General features: G+C 48.9%; 1 protein-coding gene across 3 annotated transcripts in view; it reads left to right on the top strand.

Annotated features, from left to right (window-relative positions):
- The first annotated feature begins 11,767 nt into the window (after nt 1–11,767).
- The window catches only part of KANK4 (KN motif and ankyrin repeat domains 4), a 61,029-nt gene continuing 54,952 nt past the window's right edge, over nt 11,768–17,844 (top strand). For all 3 annotated transcript variants that reach the window (XM_081144774.1, XM_081144773.1, XM_081144772.1), the window contains exon 1: nt 11,768–12,079. The gene's annotated coding sequence lies outside the window, so the exon portion shown is untranslated. The remainder of the gene's footprint in view (nt 12,080–17,844) is intronic.

The raw sequence follows: 17,844 nt of genomic DNA, 5'->3' as shown, positions 1-17,844 counted from the left end.
GATGGATGGATGGATGGATGGATGCATGGATGGATGCATGGATGGATGCATGGATGGATGCATGGATGGATGCATGGATAGGTGAATAGGTGGATGGGAGGGTGCGTGGGTGGATGAATGGATGGATGAAGAAGCTTCTTGCCAGGGTCAAGAGAAAGTCCTTGCATCTCTCCAGGAAAGCAGAGCTGTCACAGGTTTTCACATTGAAGCTCCTCACAGGAAAGGGCTTTGCCTGTCACTGGGCCAGAGTAAAACAAGGCTAGGCTCTGGCAAAGCTGTTCCCCAGACATAAGAATATAGAGGATCTTTCAACTTTTAGTTGCAGCTTTGGAGTCAGAAGAATCGGAATCTTGGCTCCACAGCTCACGTACTGTGCGAACACCTTAGTTCCTTGTTCGTAAAATGGAGAACTGCCCAACCTCACAGTACCATGAGGTTTAAATAATGCCATTCAAACATAAACATTTGTTAAATACTTACAACAAGTATTTGTGTTAAGGGTAAGTTATTTTTCTCCTCTCTGCCCCCGAGGCAATGCGACCAGCATGGCAGAGATGAGCGAGGGGTGATGAGAGTCTCCCCTGAAGGCGGAGAAGCCCAGGGCCTGAGCTGCTCGCAGCAGGCCTGGCTGTGCTCTGGGTGGAGAAGGGGGCAGCTTCTGTGGAGGCAGTCAGCAAGGAAGTGGGTTCTCCCCTGTCACGAGGAAACTTTTCTTTCCACTGAGAGAGGGACAGGTGCAGATAAGGGGTGGGGGACAAAGGGGGGAGGTTAAAGATGCAGAGCAACGGCAGGCAGATTTGCCTTTTCTGACTCACCCGAAAAACACACACAGGAAAAACAATTCCTTGGATTGCCTCAGACTGGGAGTGTGTGGGTGTGGGTGTGGGTGTGTGTGTGGGGGGGTACATGGATGTGTGTGTATGAGAGGCTATGCACGTGTGTGTGTGTGGAAAGCGCAGGAGGTGTGGATTGGGCAGGTATGAGGGTGGAGTGGGTGCAGGGTGTGCAGATGAAGGCAGCTCTGTGGGAGGGGGATGTGGAAAGGGAAGTGTGGGGAGTTGTGGGGGGGGTCACACTGAGGGGATGGGCCTCGGTAAATGCACAGAATCACGTGTCTAAGCACTGTTACTAATCTCTTCTTCACTGGAAATTCATAAATAAGTTTATTTTCCATGCATTCACTCGTTCATTTTTCCATCATCAACACTGACTTACGGGCAAAAACAAAAAATTAAAATCTCCGAGCAATTCACAGTCTTGTTGAAGGTAAGACACAGATGAGTTTAATAACAGTAACGAATAAGTTTGCCGCATGCCAGGCACTGTGCCGAGCCCTTTCCGGGCACATTATCTGGTTAGCTGCCCATAGAAACCTTACCTGATGGATCCCACTGTGACTCCCGTTTAACAGGTAAGGAAACTGAGACCTGGAGTAACTGGTCCAAAGTCACACAGCTTGTGGGTGGAACTGGGATTCCAATGAATGCAGCCTGGCTCCTGAAAATGTGCTCTTACGTATCACATCAGTATATGCAAGGGCCCGGCTTATGTCCCTTATAACAGACCAGCTACCAGGGACGCACTGCCCTACGTCCACTGCTGCCTGAGTCCAATCTCTTCCCCCATTCCTCTCCCTACATCCCCTACCCTGTTTCTACTTCTCATGTCACACCAAGATGAGGCAGAGAGGGCTACAGAGAGGAGACCATGTAAACTTAGGGGCCATCTTCTTCCCTGCCCACCGGCTTCCCCACCAGATCTGGGGCAGGGTCCCACGGTATTCCTCACCCAAAGGCCTTCCTCCTGCTGATCCTGGGAGGCAGTGCCCACAACAGCCACCACAGTGAGGTTGTTGGGCTTTGGACACTTGGAGGGATCTGACTTTAGTCCTCAGGGTCATAATAACATCTCCATCCATAAAACCCTTGCAATGGACCAGAACAGACTCAGGTGTTTTAGGCATATTCTCTCAGGTTAATCCCCATGACATCCCCGTGAGGCAAGGATTATTCACCCCTACTAATAGGGCTCAGAGATGCCAATGGCCAGTTCAGACAGTGGTGCTGAGAGGATGGGCTGTGTGGCCTCGAAGCCCATGCTTCATGCCAGCGTGCTGCGGGCCTCTCCCTCTTCACACCGGGGTCCAAGTAGAGTGGAGAGCTGGTCCTGGCTCTTCGCACTGCCCAGCAGGAGAGAGCGAGCGAGTGGTTGTCCCCCCTGGGCCACCTCCACCACTGAGCATCAGACTCAGGGGTGGGCTTAGGCTATTCACCTGAAAGACCAAGAAGTTTCCCTGGAACTGAATCACTCCAACTAACCGAATGGAGGCTCACACAGAGTAAACCTTGCTGGCTCTCCTGAACTTTGCCCCAGCCCGTCAGCGCCCCCCACATGCTCTTGTGCCTGGGTCCTGGGGAAAGCGGCCTGCGCATACAAACTGAAAATCAGGTTCATTCACGCTCCCCCAAGCCCTCGGACCCAGAGCACGGAGGTCTCTTTTGCTAGCAAGTAACATAAACAGAGAAGAACTCTCCCCCTGTGGTTGTTCCTTAAATCCCTTGGGTGTGTTGAGGGGTTTGGCAGAGGCAACACTGAGGCCAGGGGACACAGTGACAGCTGCAGAAATGCAAGTGCCAGAGGTGGCGGGGCCAGCCGGTGTGTGTGTGGCAAGAACAGAAGAGAACAGAACACAGGTGACCTGGCACAGACCATACTCGTTGCTAATGCAGGAGACACTCCTGGGAGCTCCCAGGGGGAGACGACACTTTGGTTTGGGGAGCAGTTTTTGGGAGAACAGGGTAGTGTGATGGTGAAAGTTGGAGTGAGAGTATGCTTACTGTAAGTCCCCATTCCTAGCAGCTACAACCCTTATTTATACAGGCTCCAGGAGGCCGAGTTCCTGCCTCAGGGCCAGTGGAGGTATTAGGCGTTCCGTACAAATGCTGGCCATTATCCTTTCTAAAAGAAACAATTCATCAAAGAGCCCTGGCTGCAAGTGGGAAGGGACATTCCTCAGCAGAGTTCTGTCCCACTCCCGGCTGTCCCGTACAGCAGGGAAAGTCATCTGAGCCAACTCAGGCTAGCCAGTGACTTCTGACCTACGGCCCAGCCCAGAAAGGGAGCCAGGCCAATCACATTCCCATCTCAGGAATTTGAACCAAGAAATGCTGAGACACGCAGGCAGTGAGCAGCAGGGCTGGAGGCCGCAGGAACGCATCGAAAGGTTGTCCACAGGGGCGTCCAAGCTTCGAGGGCCCTGTGAGGAGGAGAGACCCAGGGAAAGCAAAGATCTGGTTAGTGGAAGGTGTGCAGCGAGCAGTGAGACTGGAAATGACTGTGAACAAGGCAGTGACAGAGGGGAAAGCTGCGTGGTCCCTGACACAGAAGCACCTTCAGTCCCTGCTCCAGCCCCAACTGCACCTCTCACCCTTCTCCCGAGGTGGTGGGAACGAAGAGCCCTATTCCTCAAAACCAGAAAACAGAACCTCTGACAGAACAGGAGGTGACCTTCCTACAGGATGGCGAGGGAGGTTTGGGGGGCGGGAGACCCCATCTTCAGCCCATGGTGGCTTTGCAGGTTACAACAGAGACAGTGAAGGACTGTGAGCAAGGGGCAAAGTGGGGTGTGATAATCAGCCGCCCCCAACCACATCAGAGCCGACACAGAGGAAGTTGGCTTCCACATCTCAACTGTGCCCCAGGAAGGCAGGCAAAACTGTGCAGTGGCTACCCGGGCCCGGGGGCCAGACTGCCTCGATTCCCAGCTTCTAACGGTGGGGACTTGAGGGGGGACATGTACTCTTCTAAGTCTCAGTTTCCACCTCTCTAAAATGGGTCTAGAACCTCCTCCCTCAGTTGTTGGGGATGTTATCAGGGAGTGAGGTGAGCAGGGGTGATGCATTACTATGTGGTAACCCCTCTTCTTTAGCTACTGTAACTCTGTGTATAAGCTCCTCCACGAAGGGCCAGCCGGTGGAATTGGAGGTAAAAGAATCTCCCTGGAGAATTTTTGACCTGCAGTGACCAGCGTAGGCCTGTCCCCTAACAGGAGCACACCCCTTCTTCTTGTCACCCTCAGGGGCTCTGTGGGGAAAGAGGCTCTCAGAGTCGCCCCGGCCACAGACCGGCCTTCCTTAGCCAGACTTATTAATAGGAGCGTGTCTGTTTCTGTCTGAAAATAGCCTTAGAAAGTTATTTAAAATGAGCTTCCGGGTGGGTGGTCAGATTGCTTTTTATTATCTTCCTCTCAGGAGAATTGAAGAACTCTCATATTTTCCTGTTTCGTTTATAGCAAAACAGTCATAACAGGAAGATCCATTGCTCTGTGTAACTTCCTGAGTCAAGGATGCCCAGGCTTTCTGAGGGGGCTCACAGTCAGGCGCCACCCCACTCACCTCCCACCCTCCCCTCACCCCCCATACAGCGTCTTTGGCAGACAGTCATCTGCCAGGCACAGGGGCCTCCTGCCTAGAGGAGGGTCACTGGACCTGGAAGGCAAGGACCTTGACCTAGAGCAAGGCCCTCACTGCCTGCCTAATGGGCTTTTCCCTCTGTTTTGAATATTTTTAATAGGGTCTCTGCTTACAACACGGACCTTGTAACAAAAAGTCCCTTCCCCAGCCTCAAATTCCACACAAAGTCCACCCCCACCATTTTTTTCCCTCCTTTATTTCTTACTCACCCCAGTCCCAAACCCTGTTTAGCTATTACACCCTCCATGCATTGTGAACACCCCCACTCCTCACAGAAGACCCTCAGCATCTTTAGTCTTTTTTTTATATACATATATCTTTATTGATTTCAGAGAGAGGAAAGGAGAGGGAGAGAGAGAGAGAGAGAAACATCAATGATGAGAGAGTCATTGATCGGCTGCCTCCGCATGCCCCCCACTGGGGATGGAGCCCGAAACCTGGGCATGTGCCCTGACTGGGAATCGAACTGCGATCTTCTGGATCCCAGGTCGATGCTCAACTGCTGAGCCACACCCAGGGGGCTCATCTTTTGTCTTAACAGAAGTCTTCTCTTCCTCTGTAGCCCTTCAGGACAAAGTTGCTCACCCTCTCAGGTCCATGCCCTACTCCTCTGAAATAGAAATGGCTGGATAGCCTGGCTCTCCGTTGTCATTTCCATACCACTGTTTGTCTACAAGACTTTCTTCAAGCCTCATGCCATCCAATCACTCGCCTCCTCAGCACTGAAAACTGTCCAGTGCTAGTTCACTGAATCAATCATGGCCTGGCCCTTGGTCTTCTCCTCCAGCTCAAGTCCCTCATCACCCTAAGAGATTTCAATGGCCAGGCAGATAACAGATTGGACTGTCATTTCTTAGATCTCCTTAACTCCAAGGGGACTTCATCTTTACTCTATTTCAACCACATCCAGATCCCACCCTGGATCTTGTCATGTCCCAGGACTAGATCATCTAGATTCCAGTCACTTTCTTTATGGTTCCATTCTCCCATCCTTTGAGCTATCTGATAACCTCATACCCATGGCACCTACACGCTGATCTCCAAGAGACCCCAACCTGTTGGTCCTTCCATTTTCTTCAGTCTATCGGTCCTCCTGGCTGAAGGTCCAGACCCTGTGGGTGATCATATGAACAGCTCCCGCACTAATACCGCCATTTTCCTCGCACGACTACCCTGTTGACCTCCCTCCCCAACAAATTCCAGTTCTTATTTTTCAGTCTCAGTAGAGACCATTCAAACCAACTCTACTACCTGCGCCCCGCATCTCCCTTGCTGACCTCTCTGTTGTAACCTCTCTTCTCTGTTTGAACTCTCCCACTCCTCTGATATTTTCCTCTTGTTCTATAATCTGTCCAGTCTACTGCATCTGACAAGAAACCTCTAAGCCCTCTTCTATCACCCTCCAGTACCTTTACTGTCCCCACTATAGTTTATTCGTGTGTCGTGTCACTTCCTTCCTCACTTCCTACCTGTTCCTCAAACCACTGCATTCTGGCCTCTGTCCTGACCACTCCATGGAAACTGCTTTCCCTGAAGTCATTGTTCTAGGTACTATTACTGTGTAATAATTTACAAATCATCCCAAAATTTAGCAACATAAAACAACCATTGTATTATGTTCATGCATTCTGAGGGCCAGAGAATTAGATTGTCACTTAGCATAGCTTGTCTCTACTCCATGATGTCTGCTGACCAGAGACCTGTATGTGGCCCTTCTATGTGGCTTGGCTTTCTCACAGTATGACGGCCTCCAGGTAGTCTGGTTTCTTACACGGCATGCTCCAGTATTCCAGGAAACAAAGTGGAAAAGGCCTCGCCTTTTATGAATCAGAAGTCATTACGACTTTTATAACCTCAGAAGTCCCATGGCACCACTTTCATCATAATTCATTAGTCAAAGTGGTCACAAGCCCACCCAGAATCCAGGGCTGATAGACCCCATTTCTCAATGAGATGGGGGTGAGGTCACATTGTAGAAGAGCATGTGAGTATGGGGGACATTGGGTACAAAAGGAGCAACAAATTCAACCTCAGTTGGGAGGGGTTAGATCTCTGCCTTTATCTCCACATGGCAAATTTCCCCTTTTATGAGAACACCAGTCATATTGGATTGGGACCCATGCTATTCCAGAATGACTTCATCCGCTGTGACTCTATTTCCTAAGGAGATCACATTCTAAGGTACTAGTTGTTAGGACCTTAGCATATTTATTTGGGAATGTGAGGACACAATTCAACTGATAACACACATGTTTTGAAAACCTCTCCCAGTCTGTAGTTTGCTATTACACTCTCTTAATGGTATTGTGGGAGATTAAAGATGACCATAAATTCTTTTTCACTTTCCCCATTGAGATTTTGTTTTTAGTACTCCCTGCCTTTGTATTTAGGCTTGCTCTGTGACTGCTTAAGCAATAAAACATGCTGAAAGTGATGCTGTACTAATTTAGGGCCTAATCTTCCCTCTAACTAACCAGCCACGTGAAAGAGCCATCTTGGATGTTCCAGCTCAAATTAGCTTTAAATGACTTAACCCCACCCAGCATCGGGTGGAGCCACAGATCTACCCAGCCTAGCGCAGTCAAACCACAGAATCATAGGAGAGAATTAAATGGTTGTTGCTTATGTCAGTAAGTTTTGATAACAGAAGTTCTTGATTTTAATATCTTCCAAATTTATCAATGTTTTTCTTTAGGGTTAGTGCTTTTGGTGTCTTGTTTAAGAAATACATGCTCCCTTCTAGGGCATGGGTATTCTCCTATGTTACAGTCTAGAAGCTTACTGTCTTTCACATTTTAATCTACATTATTGAAATGATTTTTGTCTGTAATATACTGTAGAAGAAGCATATTCTTTTTGAATTTAATAATAATAACTCTTGAATTTAGAATTAAGTGTGTAGTATAAAACACCAAGGTAGTAATTTAAAAGTGAAAGAAAACTTAAAACCTCCATAATTATTTTAGCTATCTGCTATCCATCACTCCCAACAGATGTCAGGACAATGGAGATTTAGTTGTTTACTCATTCGTAAAACATTTATGGAGAACCAGGATTTACATTTATATGTGCCAGATTCTGAACTAGGTGCTGAAACACATCAAATGAGATATAGGCCTCTCTTCGTGTAATCATAATCTCGTGGGAGAACTAGGCAATAACACATCATTTAAATTGTATTGAGTGTTATGAAAGAAAACCAGAGATGTTATGAGAGCAGAGACCAGGAACTCTTAACTTAGTCTGGGGTAGGGGTCGATCAGAGAAAAGTGATGTTTGCATAAGTGATGTTTAAGCTGAAACTCATGGGATGAGTATTAATTATCTAAACAAAGAACTGGAAGGAGGAAAATTCCAGGCAGAAGAATACACAGCGTGTGCAGATAATTCTGGGCAGGGAAGAACCCAGTGTGTTAGAGGAGCTAAGAGGACTCTCATGTGGCTAGAGGAGCAAGCATATGGGGGACACAAGAGGAGACTGGAAAGGTAGTAAGGGGTTTGACTTGCAAGCCTTCTTAAAAGAATCCAGATTTTATTGGAAGAATGCAATGCTTCTGAGGAATTTTAAGCAGGTGAGTGGCATGATCATAGTTGTGTTTTTTGAAAATCACTAAGGCTGCCTTGTAATATAAGTTAGAACATGATCAGTGTCTGATGTAGGCTTCAAAATACCACCATGGTCCCAAGGATGGAGAAATCTTATTGTCTGGGGCAGCAAGAAGGCTTTCATGCAGGAGGTACAAATGCAGAGTAGAATCACTTGAACATGGGAAAACAGTGTGTGTGTGTGTGTGTGTGTGTGTGTGTGTGTGTGTGTGTTGGGAAGCAGAGAAGAAAGAATCCAGATATAGACAGCAGCCTGCACTCAGTCACAAAGCTAGATAAGTATGGGACATGTTTGGAGGATGGTGAACATTCTCTGTGTTTGGTTGGAGGATAATGGGAGATAAACCTGGAAGGATGGGTTGTGGATTTGAAGGGCCCAAAAGGCACACATGGACATGGATATGGATATGGATATGGATATGGATATGGATATGGATATGGATATGGATATGGATATGGATATGGATATGGATATGGATATGTACAGCTGATCCTCATAATGTGTGGATTCTGTGTTTGCAAATTTACCTACTTGCTAACATTTATTTGTACCCTCAAACCAACACTCGCAGCACTTTTGCAGCCATTCGCAGACATGTGCAGAGCAGTGAAATTTTTGTGTCACCTGACATGCACATTCCCAGCTGAGGTTGAACAAGGTGACCCTCTGCCTTCTTGTTTCAGCTCTCATGCTGTAAACAAGTATCCTTTGGACAGTCTTTTTAGTGGTGCTGTTTTTTATTTTTTTGTACTTTTTGTAGGTGATTTCACTGTTTAAAATAGCACTAAAGCACAGTGCTGAAGGGCTACCTAGTGTTCCTCAGCGCAAGAAGGCTGTGACGCGCCTGATGGAGAGAATACGTGTTAGATAACACTTGCTCAGGTGTGAGTTATAGCACTGTCGGCCATTAGTGCAATGTTGATGAATCAACAATATCTATTAAAAATATAATGTGTGTGTGTATATAGTCTTTAAACAGAAACATAAAACAAGGTTATGTATTGATCTGTTGATGAAAAAGTGCCCAGAAGCTTGTAGGAACCTAACCCTGCATTTCCCCTGGGAACAATGGTTCAATATTAGCAATTTCAGTATTTGTAGCCATTTTATAGAACTACCGTGAATAATGAGAATCGAATGTATTTATGCACACATTTTTCCCCCCTGAGAGCTGGTTGTTAAACATTACCAACACACCGCTGGCTGAGGCAGACCCTACAGGAGTCACCACACTGTGGAGGTGTCAGCTAACCACACAGCTTACAGCTAGCAGGGCACTACTTCCCCGAAGCAGAATCTGAGTGACATATCTCCACATTGGCCACAACGTCCAGGCCCTTGGTTAGAGAGGGTTTGGTCTTTGGAGTAACCAAGATCTGAGTGTGAATTCTACCTCCCCCATGTACTAGTTGTGAGTCCTCAGGCAAGTGACACTGTACCTCATTACGCTTGGCAATAACCATTTCAGTTTTATTGTGAGTCCTGATGAGATCATGTATGTAAAATGTTCAGCTCAGACCTTGGCACATACATGGCAGATATGAATTCTTGTTACTCCTCCTACACCCCACCCCAAACTCCCCAAAGGGTGGGGGAAAGAAGGCACTCCATTCTTTGTCTGCAGCTCAGTCTTACAGAGCTTCAGGCTACAGCAGTGTCTTGTCCAGTCATTCTAAATCAGCTTTTAAGATTCACTCTGTCTGAACGGCCCAAGCTGGTCCTGCAGTGGACATGCCCAAGCCTGAGATTCTAGAAGACCTGCTGCCTACAAAAGGCCCCCTATTCCTACAACCACACCAGGAGTCTACTTTCCAGTCTAATTCTTGCTGACTTTCCTGTTATGACAAGAAAAATAGGCAGTGCTCTAGCTGATGTCTCTGTGTCTGTGGCTTCTGGTTTACTTGGGGGGGGGGGTTGGGAGATAGGAGCAGGTGTATTTGCTTAGTCCATTCTTCTTCCTGTTTCATGATTCTCACCTTTGGGATTCAGAAGCCTGGGATGCCCCAGTTTCGAGCTTGCTTCCTCTGACTCAGCTTTACCCTCAAGACACAGCTTCATCTCTGAGTCATCAGGCTGAGCTTTCGAGGACAGCAGCTGGCATTCCGGCTCCATTCTCCCAGGAAAGGTGCTGGGTCTCCACACCTCAGAGCCATCTCAAGCCTCACTTCACTCACAACACCCAGAAAGCAAGAAACGCTTTTAATGAGATCAGAGAATGCAGAGGGAAGGCTCCAGGACCAGGAGTTGGAATGCCTGGGTTTCAGTTCCAGCTTTAGCTTGTGTGATGTTGGGCTGGTCATTAGAACCTCCTGAACTGGGGTTTCCTCTTCCAGAAAATGGAAATAGTCATCCATTCTAGATCCATCCTACAAGGGTATTGGGAGGCCCAAATTATATAGTGCAAAGTACCCCAAACTCCAGGGCACAAACACCTGCTCCACAAACTGGATCTGTTCATAAACTCATTTTATTTGGCTTCAACAATGTTGACCTAGATAGCAAGTATTTAGCATTTTTTAAGTGAGTTATCAACAAATTGAGAGACTTCACTTAAATATCTGAATTTATAGTTTCTCTTAAAAATGGGAAGATCTGGCCATATTAACTCTTGCCCCAAATGTCAAAAGTTGACTAGAACTGAATCTCCACAGCCCCTTCACTTGCGCAGGAGCCTGGAGCTGCCCACAAGCTCATGGCAGGCCCCATCACTCTCTATTATTCCCATTACTGGGGCAAAGTCTCTGTTACAATTTATTACTTCTCTGGGGCTATTGATTTGCTTCAAAAAGAGCCCTCATGGAAGCAAAGTTATTGTGATAACCATGTTTCCATTGAAATGGGAAAATGAAAGTCCCGAAAATGTCCCTTGCCCCAAATTATCTCCTCCTTCAGAGTCTCAATATCAAAACTGAAACCCCTTTGGTTAAGTTTTACCCTGTGCCAATGGGCCCTTTGAAAGGTACATATGGTGGTCAGAGTTGGGATCTGGGTCGCAGAGGCTATCTTCTACCCTCTCATGCCTGTTCACCCTCATCTGTAAAATGGGGTAGTATCAGCTCTTTTCTTTTCGGTTTATTGTGCACAATGTCTGGCCCTTAGTGAGCTTATCATTCAAGGTTAGCAATTGCAGCGAAAATCTTTTGAGCTGATAAAAAGTGTCGTGGCGGGGGGGGGGGGGGGGGGGGGGGGGGGTGAAGTGAAAGATTTAGGACTCCTGAGTGAGGCTAACGCCATGACTGGGAAGGAAAAAAGCAAATGGATAAAAACATGACTTGGAGAGAGACACGTTGCCTTCCACCCGCCCCACCCGCCCCACCCCAGCCATCGCTGGGCTGGCGATGCGCCTCCCCCCGCCGCACCCCGATTCCGTTCCCAGGCCTGGGTTCTAGTCAGGCTCGGGGCCCTCACTGCCATGTGTGAGGGCGTCTCCACACCTTTAAGTGCGGATACAAACGCCCCCCTAACTGTGTGGCAAAGATAAACTGAGATAAATGTATGTGGAAGCACTTTTGGAAATCTGAAAGGCGTTATACACAGATCAGGAGTTTTCTGGTCCCTTTTCAAAAAGTTTTTCTTCCAAACTCTGCCCAAGGGCTTCTTGAGTTTATCAACGCTAAGACCCTCCCCCCGATCTCGCAGGGCCACCCCAGCCTGTACACCAGAGCCCGCGCGCGTCTCGGGTTTTTTTCCCCTGGCGAAGGCCGGGATTCGGGCGGTGTTGGCAGCCGGCGACGCGGGCGAAGCTTGGGCGGGCTGCGCGGCCGCCCCGCAGCGGCGCGGTGGGTGTGACCCGCAGGGCGTGCGCCCCAGGCCCAGGCTGAATCCGCGGGAGAGGGCGCCCGAGGGTGTGCGCGCTCGGGACGCCGAGTGTGCGCCAGCCCGGGGGTGCGCGCCCGAGACGGGGACTGTGCACCCGGAGGCTGCGTGCACCCCGAAACCGGTTGTGCACCCGCCCCGGCACGGCCGGCCGCCTGCCGCCGGACTCCCGCGGCTCGCCAAGGTAAGGCGTCCTGCGCCCCCGGCCCGCGCAGCGCATCGGTGGGGCTTGCCACCCCCAGCCCCGCGCGACCAGGGTCTGGCCCCGGCCACGCTCCTCTGCCTCTGCTGCCCACCTCGCCCCCCGCTCGCGCCGCGTCCCTGACCCCCCTGAAGGCAGAGGCTGCGGCAGCCTGGGCCGACCTGGGGCCCCCTTCTGGGGTCAGAGACAGCGCGGGAAGGGGGGGTGCTGCCCAAGGGCGGGCGCAGCTCCCATCCTCCCCGACTGGCCCCGGCGCCCCAATGCTGGATAGGGAAGAAACTAGTGTGTGTGTGTGTGGGGGGGGGGGAGGCCGCGCTGTCCTAGCGCCCAGGGTGGTGCACCCCCTCCCCCCGCGCCCCTGAGGCGGGCGCTGCTCTCCGGGATGCAGCTCGGGGGACTGGGGCGCGCTGCCCCTGGCTCACGGGACTACCTGAAACGAGCTCTTAGTCTTTCTCTTTTAGCAAAAACCGGCCCCCAATTCGTACCCTGATAACCTCAGCCCCTGGCTGAACTTTCCAGCGCTCCCGCTGGGCTACGACCTTGGGTGGAGGCGGTGGGGCACCTCCGGTGCGCTGGCGGCCAAGGGCGCTTTTGGGGATCCCGTCTCCCTCTCATCCCTCTTTTAAGGTCAAATCTTTAACCCCAAGTACTTGGCCCTTGCAGGGTGGCCAGTTACTTAGCCTGGGAATTAAAAGTGGAGCCCCAGCGCCCCTGCACAGGGTCTCAATCTGCGCTTGCCCTGGGGCATCTCGTAGGGCTGCAGGAAACAGCAGTTTTAGTTCCCAAGAACCGAAGAGTGCTGGAATGGAGGGAAAGGAGGAGACATTTTCCTGGAGAGGGAGAAGGAGATTCCCCCCTTTCCATGGATGATCCCTTGATGCCTGGACAAAGTTCTACTGACCAAGTAGTGTCAGGGATGGTCAGATGCAACCAGTGACCTGGTTGAGGCCTGGGGAGAAAGCATATTGAATTAAATACAATCTCCAAGGACCTGCCTGGGTGGGTAAACCAAATGCAGTTCCTTAGAGCCTTTCAAGGAATGACACAGGAGAACACAGAGCTACACTTGGAATAGAAGCAGAGTCCACTCTGCTATTGCCTTGTCAAGGCTGCCCTCCTGCGCTGTCCTGACCCCCTCACTGGACCTTAATGTGAGTTATGGGAAATGTTAAAGGGCCCTGAGAATGGGGAATGGCTCAGGGTCCACACAAGACTTTCCATTCAATCAACAAATACTTGCTCTGAGCCAGGCGCGGGCAAGGTACTGGGATAGAGAAATGAACAAAACTTGCAGTGTCTGGCCTCATGGAGCTTGCAGTCCAGTGGCCAAGACCAACATGAATCAAATCACTCAGATAAATATAATCATGAAGTGCTGAATTCTTTGAAAGAAAAGGGCAAGGTGTTGCGAGAATCTGTGATAGGTACAGTAGTTGCTCAAAAGGCTAATTGGAATTAACCATTTGAGGAGTGTGGAAAGAGCCTTCGAGGCAGAAGGGACAGCACCTGAGAGGGCCTTGAGCTGAGTAGCAGAGTCAATTGATTAGAGGACTGAAGGACTGTTTCCCAGATGTTGAGCAGAGGTTCAACCAAATGGGCATGCCCTTTACTTCCGCATCTCATTACCTGGGCCAATCAGTACCTTCCTTTCTCAGCCATTATAATGGCAGTCAGAGTCCCCCAGGCTGGGAGAGAAAGAGGGAGAGACTGACAGGTGCCAGACTCACCCCCCACCCATGTATACCAGCACCTTGGTCAGACAGCCCTTGTCCACTCAGGGTGCCAAGAAGCAGCAGGTCTTTCTTCCAGTTGTTCCCTGTTGCCAGCTGTGCTCACAACTGACCAAGGCCTCTTGCTCAACATTTAGGAAGGTTCGTGCTGGGAGTGGTGGCTCATCTTAGACTTTTGAAACTAGAATGAACTCATTGCCTGCAGTGTAAAATTCCTTACATGGCATTTCCTAATCTGGGCCCTGCCTACCTTTCCAGCTTCATTTCTATCACTTCCCCCATCTCCTTCCTTCTCAATAAGCACCGTCTGTTCTACTCACAGTTACACTCCAAGCAGTTCCTAGAACACACATTGCCTTTGCTCGCGTTGCCCTTTGTCTAAAATACTCTTCCTACTTATTCATCCAGTGAGTGCACACTCAGCTTTCAATTTCAACATTCAACTTAAGGTTTCCTTACACCACCCCCACCCCAGCCAAGGCCTTTCCTGACCAGAGTCAAATGCTCCATTTCTTTGTTTCCAGAGCTCCCTGAACATGCTTTGATCACAGCGAGCATTAGCGGCACTGTGCGTCTTAAAAGCTGGTCTCTTTTGTCGTACTTGTCTCCCAAGTACCTAGCACAGAAAAGGATATGTGGAAGGTGCTCAATAAATGCTTGTTGGGTGAAAACCATCTAGTCCAGTATTTCTTAACTTTTTTTTAATGGGGGCAGTATTAGATATCTTTGAGATTTTGTTGAAAATGAGGGCTGCTGTTCTCCAAATGTATATAACCTAAAATATGTTGCGTGCAATGTCACATGGTTCACAGCCCTTCCTTCCTCATTGACCCCTTTTGCTAAACTTTGGACTTTAATTTTACAGGAAACAGAGGCCAGTGAGGTATAGTGACTGGTCAAGCATCTGCAGCTGGTTAAGAGCATGGACTCCCTCCTCCCCCCACCCCATCGCAGCTCCTGACTTCCAGTCCAGGGCTCCTTCCAGCTTTCTCTGCTCCTTTTAGCCAAGTAACCTCCTTTCGTCCCTGGCACCTTGTGAAGGCCATTGTGCATGGCTGGAAGATGGATATCCTGGTTTTGCTTCAGTTCAGTAGCAGCCTAGGGTGTGACAGGGAGAAAAATCTTATTATGGGCAGAGTTGACAATTAGGAAGACAGATGGGCCATCTCTCTGGCCCGTTGGCTGCCCCTTGCCTGCAATGTTATTATATCTGTTTTAGCTGGAGGAGGGTCACGTATGTTTCAGTTATCTTCTGGGCCCTAGATTTGGAAATTCTCTGGATGGAACCCTTAAGATCAGGGGCCAGGCTTCTTCCCCACAGAGCAGTCTTAGGGAGACTGGAGTTCTTGCTTATTGCAACTGCTGTTCTTGCCTGCCGGCCTGGCCTCTCTCCTGCTTTCTGCAACAAGACACCTACTTCGGGCTAAGTAGTGCCTTCTTATCTGCAGATCAAGATCAGTAGTTCACTCATTTATCAAAACTGCACTGAGTCTCTGCTCTGTACCAGGTACTGTGCTGATCCTAGTTTACAAAGAAGGGTCATGAGGTATAAGCCAGTGATATGTGGTTCTGCTCTGTGTGGGAAGGGGGTGCTGATTTTACTTCTAATTCAACCCATCCCTTGGGAGGTGTGGTGGGAGGACAGTTAGGGCTTCTGAATGCTGAAAACGTGCTCACTGTTAAAACTCTGATCTCGCGCAAGTTATGCCATCTCTGGGGGTGGGAGGACTGACTTTTTCTAACTGTAAAATGGGGTTGATAACAATCTTTTCTTGCCTATCTCTAGGCAGTTGTTTGGACACAGTTATCACATTTCAGATGGCAGGTACACTCACTCCTGTATTGTGACCCGGGAGCAGTACAGTATAATAAAGGGGACCCCGTATCGAGCCCTGGCACATTTAATCTTCAGAATAATCCTAGAGATTTGTTACAATCATAATCCTCGATGTATAGATGAGGAAAGAGAGGTTAAGTGACTTGCCCAGGGTTATGGAACTCATAAATGATAACATTAGGATTCAACTGAGCTCTCTGTCCCTGGAGATCAGACCACTTTGTGTTACTTTGTAGGAGAGTATGTGGAAAGCGGTGCAGGCTTGGAAGCCAGCGTGCCCAAGAATCGCAGCCTAAACCTGTTGCTACCTAGCTGTGTGATTTGTGGCTGGACCCCTACCCTCTCCATGCCTCAGAATGCTAATCTCCCAGACTCAGAGTTTGTACTAAGAGGTATCTAGCAGAGGTCTTTCTCTGAACACTTTCCAGTCTATGTGAAAAATATTTCAAAATAGGGTTAAAAGAAAGAAGAGGGGCCCTCGGGTTAAAAATAGACCTGCGTCAGTTTCCAGGATAAAATAAATATTGCCCCAAGATTTCGAGTTGGTGGTTAATGCAATATGCAGGCATTTATAGATTGGTGGTGTCTGACAAAGCGCACTGACTGACCGTTCCTTCTCCAAGGGAAAGAAGTCTGTTTTCAAAAGACTGCCTCACTGTCTCGCTGGGGTCCGGACCCTGTGCCTCACATAGCTTTCCGGGGACACAGGCGTCATGGGAGAAAACATAAATCCCAATTCCCATCCCCTCTCCTTCCCTTCCCCCACACAAAATAGTAAATAAAACTTATTGAGTGGATAAATATATTTTTTAATGTGGCTGTGGCTCTTTCCCTTTTGTGTGCAAGGACCCTTTGTATCTGCAGTTTCCTTTGGTATGTCTAGTTTGTGGCTCTGACGTCAAGTGACAAGTGGGGAGAAATATGGCATTGGGGAGAATTTGCTCCATGCAAAGATAAAAGAGCAGAATTCAGTGCCGATTTCCCTCCACAGCCTGGGTTCTGCCCAGAAGCCAGAGATGCTGACTCTCAGTGAAATCGATTTTGATTTTCATAGCAGGGCACCAGGCAGCAGGGCTGAGTGTTTCCAGGTGCCGCGCTATTTGGCTGTTAATTACCACTCCCCCCGCCCTTCCCCCTTGGAAAATGCAACCATCCTACTCTTGGGAAACGGCCTAAAAGACAAGGCATGTCAAGTTGGGTGATGGCTGAATATATCCGAGAATGGTCACATTTATTAGGTTCAATATTGAGTGCATGTGTGGGGTGGTGGGGAGAGGGCTTTTATCAATAATGTTTGAGTTTTTTAAGAGATGGGTTTTTTTCAAGATTTTAAATAAATAAATAATAAAGCCTATTACCCCTCTACTCCTCAAAAAAAAAAGGGGGGGAGGATAAGAGAGGGGGGGAAAGCTTCACCATTTTACTAGCCCTGTGAGCCCAAGCAAATGACTCAACTTCTTGAACTTCAGCTTCCTCATCTGTAAAATGCTATTGACAATGCGAACTTAGGGCTCTTCTGATCCAGGTAACAGAGGCTCCCTTAAGCTGATTCTAGTGAAGGGGGTGAAGAGCTGTCAAATGCAGCATTGCTATCTAAGCACAGGCCTGGAGGGAAGCCAGGTACCCTTGAGGCGAGGTGGAGAGGGTTCTGGATTCAAGACTATGCCACCGGTGCAGGCGGTCACTGGTCTTTACCTTGATGCCATCGGCTCAACTCAGCACCTACCCACCCCATCTCCTTCACCATACTATCACACCAGCCTCTCCTTTGCTGCTTAGTTCAAGTTCCAGAGAGGATCCTGTTGTGTGAGCTCAGTTCTCTGGGAGCTGAGACTTTCTTTCCAGGCCATGTCTTTGCTGGTCTCTGGTCGGTCTGGGCGTAGGATACTGGAGGCATAGTCCTCCCTGGGCCAGTCAGATGGGAGGGGAGGGCAGAGGGAGGGTAAGATGTATAGAACTTGACCTTTTGGAGCAGGAAGGGGAGTGGGTGGAGCTTCCTTGAGATGGAGATGAAGGTGAGCTGGAATTCAGGAATATGCCCAATACAAATACTTACCGAGTTATATAGGACCTAACAGAGATTAACTTGGTGTTAACAGCTCATGTGTAAGATTCAGAGGAGTCTGTGAACTTGGGTGGTGGAAAAAAAAATCTCTATTTAGCATTTTCTTCCATTATGA

This window comes from Miniopterus schreibersii (genome assembly GCF_964146895.1).
Source record: "Miniopterus schreibersii genome assembly, chromosome: 8".
NCBI lineage: Eukaryota > Metazoa > Chordata > Mammalia > Chiroptera > Miniopteridae > Miniopterus > Miniopterus schreibersii.
Note: the sequence above shows the minus strand (reverse complement) of the source record. Positions and strands in the feature narration are given on the sequence as shown.